This window comes from Chiloscyllium plagiosum, chromosome 14, assembly GCF_004010195.1.
Source record: "Chiloscyllium plagiosum isolate BGI_BamShark_2017 chromosome 14, ASM401019v2, whole genome shotgun sequence".
Taxonomy (NCBI): domain Eukaryota; kingdom Metazoa; phylum Chordata; class Chondrichthyes; order Orectolobiformes; family Hemiscylliidae; genus Chiloscyllium; species Chiloscyllium plagiosum.
The window spans coordinates 11,560,940-11,568,303 of NC_057723.1; positions in this window are offsets into that span (position 1 = coordinate 11,560,940).

The window sequence follows — 7,364 nt, forward strand, 5'->3', positions numbered from 1 at the left end:
TCAATGCAGCAGCTGAGGACAAAGAGGAATTCTACTCCAACTTTAACCAAACTCTCTCTCATGGGTCCCTGCAGCAGGCAAACTAATTGTCCTCAAGACTTCAACACCAGAGTGAGCAAAATGAAGAGAAGTAATTGGGAAAGAGGGAATTGGGAAGCAAAACTCCAATGGTACCCTTCTCCTGATCAAATGTCATGAACACAACCTCCTTATCATCACCATACTGCTCTACCAAAAGGACAATATGGTAGCACTCACGTTCCAAATACTGGCATCTCCTTGACTGTGACATCGTCAGAGCAAGGGATTGGAAAAGCATTAAAATCACACGTGGAATGACAGGAGCCAATGACTGCTGGTGGACCGTCACCTGATCTGAACCAGGATCATCATACATGTAGCTCCACTGCAGCTTAGACAACAGAAGCAAAGCCGCAATAAATTCAACATTGAGGCACTTAATGAATCGGAAAACATAGCTTCATACAACCAGGTCCTCTTCACAAACCTAGCGACCCTCGGCGACACTGAGTCACAGGATCCTAGCAGTCTCTGGTCCACCCTTAAGGCCACCATCATCAATGTCTGCAAAATCTTGGTCAGCCACTCAACCAGGAAACACAAAGACTGGTTTGATAGAACGATTATGAGATCCAGGAACTACTAAGCCAGAAGTACATGGCATTTCTGAGTGTAAAATAACATCCGCACTCGCCCTGCTATAGGAAAGATACAGAGGCTTGGAGAGGGTGCAAAGAAGGTTTACCAGGAGGCTGCCTGGACTGGAGGGCTTGCCTTATGAAGAGAGGTTGACTAAGCTCGGACTTTTCTCTCTGGAGAGAAGGAGGAAGAAAGGTGACCTGATCAAGGTATACAAGATAATGAGAGGCATGTGACCTGATCAAGGTATACAAGATAATGAGAGGCATGGATAGAGTCAATAGCCAGAGACTTTTCCGCAGGGCAGGATTGACTGGCACTAGGGGTCGTGGCTTTAAGATATTAGGAGAAAGATATAGAGAGTCATTAGGGACATTTAAGCGACTGCTGGACATGCGCATGGATAGCAGTGAATTGAGGGGTGGGTAGGTTAAGTTATTTTATTTTAGATTAGGATTAATCCTCGGCACAACATCGTGGGCCAAATGGCCTGTTCTGTGCTGTACTTTTCTATGTTCTATGTTCTACATAGCTTTCGGCCACAGAGGGGCATAATAAACATGATTTTCACTGAGCAACGGCTGCAGAAGAAATGCTGAGAAAAGAACCTATCTTTGTATATGGCCTTCTTCAGCCTTATAAAGGCCTTTGACACCGACAATCGGGAAGCATTTATGGAGCATCCTTCTCCGTTTTGAACAATGAAATTTGTCACCATCCTTTGCCTGCTCCAGGATGACACGGAAGTTGTAGTTGTGACAAATCACCAGCGATACCTTTCTTAAATACAGAAACCAAAATACACAATATTCCAGGTGCGACCTCAACAATACAATTGTAACGAGACTTCCTTACTTTTACGGAGCATTCCATTTGCCTTCTTAATTACTTGCTGCATCTACATGCAAATCTTGTGTTTCATATGCCAGAGCACCCAGATCTCTCTGTGCTGTCTTTATTTGGAGTCACTACCATTTAAATAATTGTCTGTCTTTTGATTCTTTCTGCCAAAGTGCATAGCCTCACACTTTCCTATATTAAACTCCATTTGTCAAGCTTTCGCCCACTTACTTAAACAATCTATAATCCCCTTGCAAATTACTTTTGTCCTCATCATAACATGCTCTCCCACCTATTTTTGTATCATCAGCAAATTTAGATACATTACACTCTGCCAGGTCCTCCAAGTCATTAATATAGACAGTAAATAATTGAGGCCCTGGGATTGATTGTTGTGGCACTTCACTGATTATGTCTTTCTAACATGAAAAAGACCCATTAATCCTGACTCTGTCTTCTGTGAGTTAACCAATCCTCAATCTTCTCAATAACATGAGTTATTTTGAGCAATAACCTTTAACACAACATCTTATTAAATGTCTTCTGGAAATCCATTGACACCACCTCTACCAGTTCTCCTTTACACTCTTTTACGCTGTCCTATCAAACATTTTCAACCTGGGTTAGATCAAGCACTCTCTATTCCTCCTCCACATTAACCCCAGCACTTCCAAGATAGGTACAGCATGGGCTTAGCTCCAGAGTAAAATTCCCTCTACTCTTTTAAACTGAAAGTAACTCTTTTTCTGCACTGCCCCCACAGAACACTCCCAACGCAAGGACAGTCTGGGGTTAAATACAGAGTAAATCTCCCTTTATTCTTTCAAACTAGAAGTAAACTAAAAGTAAAACTTTCTCAAAACTATACTGAGTAGACATTGCCAGGGCAGATACAGCTTGGCTTTTGACATGGAGTAAAGCTCCCTCAATGTAAGTTGGTCCATTCTGTGGTCTAATCTATTTCTAGGTTAATAGAAATGAAGCTGATGGCAATCAGAGTGATTGAACACAGAGCTTTAGTGAAGATTTACTGTTCCTTAAACACATGCTAACTGTCTGAGAGAACTGAATCAAATGAAAATACATCACTTTCTTTGATGACATGAATATTGAAGTAAATATATTTAAATTGTTATACATAAAATATTGTAATAAATACTTCCACAAGAGGGTTTTTCAAAAGTAATTGCATGACATAGATAAATGGAAAGGTCATGAGTCCCATTTCTGTTTTTCTGCATTTACAGGAAGTGTCTTTCATTAAAAATTAAACAGAATTGCTCAATTACCCTTCCCACATGATATTTATCTAATCAGCACAGATATTCTAAGCAAAGATATTCTATTGATTTTGATACTCTAAATTTTGCCCCTCTCTCCCAATCGTAACCCCAATTTACTGTTTCTCAGTTTATCCAAACCCATCTACTTCTGCATTTAAAACAGACAAAGATTCTGCTCGTAACCCTCCAAATCTGGGTTTTAACATTTGCCTATATTAAATCTGTAATTTTCTTCAGAAGGGAAATTTTCAGATTTCCACTCCCTTTGTTAATCATTCAGCCATTGATAAGTATTTCTGTATTTCCAATAATTGATTGAAAAGTTTCATTGCTTAATCACCTACAACTTTTGTTCTGTTTTAAAAATCTAAACATTGTCTTTGAACTACTGTTAAAATTTTTAAAAATCAACAGTTACCAAACTGAATACATGCTTGCCTTTGATCTGTCAATTGCTTTTAGTTTCCAATTCCCCAAAATTTTGCCCCTGTCATAGATAATATTTTTTAATCTAAATTTATTTCTCAGATCTAACAAGCTCCCCATTCATTTTTGTTTGTTCGTTGCAATTGCTTTGACATCTTAAAAGTAGTTTCTTTTAAGCTGAGTTTATACTTGTACTGAGGCATGGCCATCAAACAATACAGGCAGTCCCAAGGTTCCACCCATGAATCTATTCACAAGTCAGTTTGTACGCAAGCCAGAACACAATGCAGGACAATATAAAATAGCAGTTCGCAAGTATGACGAAACATTTTGATGTTGAATCTTTAAAATTATTATTAATACACCCTGCATGGGATTGCATTAGTGAGTACAAGGATTTCGTATGTTGGACTTTCATAAATCAGGACTCCTGTGCACTACATTGTGATGAAAGGTGTATTACATCCCTTTTGGAATTTGGATTTCAAAATAGAGGCAAATAGATGTCGGTTACTTCAGTAAAGTGTTTCTTTTACCAATACCTGGGATCATAACCACATACAACATACGTGTAGGGGAAGTAAAAACAGTCGTAACTACTGCATTAAGGCTTCAGGCCCGAAGGGCAATCAAGATGCAGGGGAAAGTTAAAACATCAATCAGGAATTCCACACCTGAATACCATTGTGTCCGCTGCTGGGAAGTGGCTATGTGCGTATATGGAACAGAATTATGTTGGCTTTGATATTTAATAAAGTACGGCTTCTTTTACTCACAAAATGTTAGTTCCTGTTAACAAAAGTGTACTTGTTTGAAGTTGGATTTTTAACAATAACATTAATGAAAACAAAATATGATATTAAAGAGTTAATTTGCTCTGTTGACCTGCAAGAAATTGAATGTCCCAGGGGTAGGGTAGTGCATCTTTGTCTTATAGATGGAATGTGGGAGGCTTACATGGCTAATTCCAGAAATTAGTAAGAACATTGCAATTGGAATTTGACTACTCCCTTATAGTTACAAAAAACAGTTTGCAACAGATTTGACCATTAAGAGATGATATGCATTACACTGTTTCTGGAGGTGGGGTGGTCACTGCATTTTATCTTGAGTGGCATGTGACTATGAGGGGATGGCTGTGGGTTGTCTTGTAGGCACTACTAACTGTGACGTTAAGATTTTGAATAAAGGAAGGACTGTTTCCTTTGTTCAAAGAGAGCTTTTGCCACGACCCTGTAAGCCCCGTGAGGTCTGTGTTAAAGGTTCTTCCAGAGAGATCCCTGGACACAACTCATAAGCACAGCGAAGAGTGTTCAGGGTTTTTCCATAATTTGTATTGTACTGTGCTTAATAAATTTTGCTTGTTCATAGACGTTGGCATGTTGCACGTGCATCAAGTGTGGAAGGATCTCCGGAAAAAAAACTTAATATTTGGTGGCAGTGGTGGGATTCCAACATATATGGAGCTTCTAGAATAAGTGATCGTCTGAGTGCCGGTTGTGTGAGATGGATGGGCCCACAAGATAAGATTTACCTTGATTTCTCTCCTTCAACTACCACTCAGTCGACCCCTTGTCCCCACAACTCTGGGTGACAGAATCTCTGAGGTAACTTACACACTTGCACACCAACGAGTTCACTTTCAGAATCATAACTTATTGGGAATTCGGAGTTTAATGTCCTCTAGGTTGAAGTGGGTTAAATTCCCCTAGGTAAAAGTGGATTAAATTCCCCGAGGTAAAAAGGGGTTAAAGTCCCTTAGGAAAAGGAGGTTGGAGTCCTCTTGTGCTGAAGTTCCAGGGCATAATGTAAAAACACTGCTGTGTCTGTCACTATTACCCTGCCTTAGACCGGTTGTTAAGAGGGGAAGTTCTCCACGCAAAGCTCAGGACCTTGAAGTGGGAGTGGATACTACAGACACGAGATTTGAGGCTCCAGAGCAATAAAAAAGTTAGAAATCAGGAATTTCAAAGAAAAACATTGAGACAAAATGTTGTACTACTTAAAGTTATCGCCTTTAACCCCCACACTTCCCCTTGGAAGTACTTTTAGGACAACATGGCATCACTGGGAAAAAGGGGAGAAAGTGGAGCTGGTCCGCCTGAAGTGCATTGGCTATTGGGAAGCTTTGTCTGGGTTTTTGTTGTGGGAGTGTCAGTTTCTGGGCTGTGGACTCGATTTGACGAATCTTTCTTCTGGGGCAGGGGGTGGTTTGGACTGCGGCGCCATGTGGTCCGCTCCAAGGGTTGTCTCTTTTTATAAGTGTAACTTCATTGATGCGAGAAAATGAAAAATGCTGAAATTAAGGTTGCACTAATACTTGGGTCGAAAATGGAAGTTTCAATATAAATCATGCCATGCTGAGAGTGTTTGATATTTAAATATTTTGGTTTATTAAAATACTGGCTCAGAAAATCATTTTAAGTGACTTTTTGCCTTGTTTGAATCAGGATCTCAATTCACTGTGTTTTGTGGGTTACGTAAGAAGGCAGGTTTTGCTTTTACATTAATATTGTACAACATTAAGTCCTTTTTAAAATTATCAAGCATGCAACCTTAAAACAAATTGATTGAGGACCTTGAGCCCCTGATTTGTTTGAAATTCTACAAAGCCTGTTTCAAAAAAACAATTGTGTCAGTGATCATGCCTTACGCGTATTGTATTCGAGTATCCTTCCTGTATTTTTTAATGCAAAGTGTTAAAAAAGTGCATTTTAATTAAGTTTTGTTAAGACTTCAGGATATTAGAACTTAAGACTGAGCTGTTTAAGTTGTGTCAATTATTGTTAAGACTTCATTGGCCCCCATCATATTGCAATTTCAAAGAATGTTGATTTCTACCAAAGTTGCCACTGTAATTCCAATTTTAGATTTGGGAAGTTTCATTTGGAGAACATATTTTAATATATTCTGCATTTGTTTCCCATGAATATTTGAGATTTAAATCTGAACTGAAACTCTTAAATGGTTAAACACAGGAAACATTTTGCTGTTTTCTTGCTGTTCCAGATGTTTGAAATACTTTTCCTGACAGCTTTCACTTAGCCAAGTATTAATTTGTTAAAATAATTTTTGATTAACCTGAATGAGGTCCCCAAGGGTTTGATTTTAGGACCATTGATTGTTGTTTATAATTGACTGAATTGTTTAGGCAATACAATTTAGAAGTTTATGGATTATATAATCTCATAAATAGTGAGCAGCTATCAGACTTCAAGATGACTGAGAATGTTGAAATAGGCAGACACAATTTAGTGTTAGTGAATTTTGAGAAGATTTGTAGCTCAGGTTGAGATTCTGGATTGAGCTTAGTTGCTGAGCTGGAAGGTTAGATTTTAGATATTTCATCACCATACTAGGTAATATTAGTCTCCTGTGAAGTACTGGTGGTATACCCCGCTTTTTATTTATGTGCTCAGGTTTCCTTGGGTTGGTGATGTCATTTCCTGTTCTTTTTCTCAGGGGGTGGTAGATGGGATCCAAGTTAATTTGTTTGTTGATGGAGTTCCGGTTAGAGTGCTATGCTTCAAGAAATTCTTGTGCGTTTCTCTGTTTGGCTTGTTCTAGGATGGATGTGCTGTCCCAGTCAAAGTGGTGTCCTTCCTCACCTGTATGTAAAAATACTAGCGAGAGTGGGTCATGTCTTTTTGTGGCTAGTTATGTTCAGTCAGTTGGTGTTGTTACATTGACAGCAGAAAAGCAAGCATGGTGACGAATGTTCAGGGTTTCTCCAAAGCTTGTATTGTACTGCGCTTAATAAATTTTGCTTGTTCACAGAAATTGGCATGTTGCAGTTACATCAAGTGTGTAAGAATCTCAGGAAAAAAATAAACCTAACAAAAGTACCAATCCAGGATAAACATTGACCATAACATACACCTGTGCTTGTCAAAGCTAATTCCACATCTTGACAAGGTCATTGCTTAGTATCAGCAGCAAGTTTCAAATCACAACAGTAACTTATTATGAAGGTGGTTCATTAACTGTTAAGTATTTTGAGATGTCCAGTGGTTGTGAAAGGTGTTATACAATTGAAAACACTTTAACATAAATGTTTTAACTTGTTTTGTACAGAAACAATTTGTTGCGGAGAATCAGAGGACATTTCATAACATGGGAAAGAAACTTAGAAGCAAAATATTTGAGAAAGCCTGT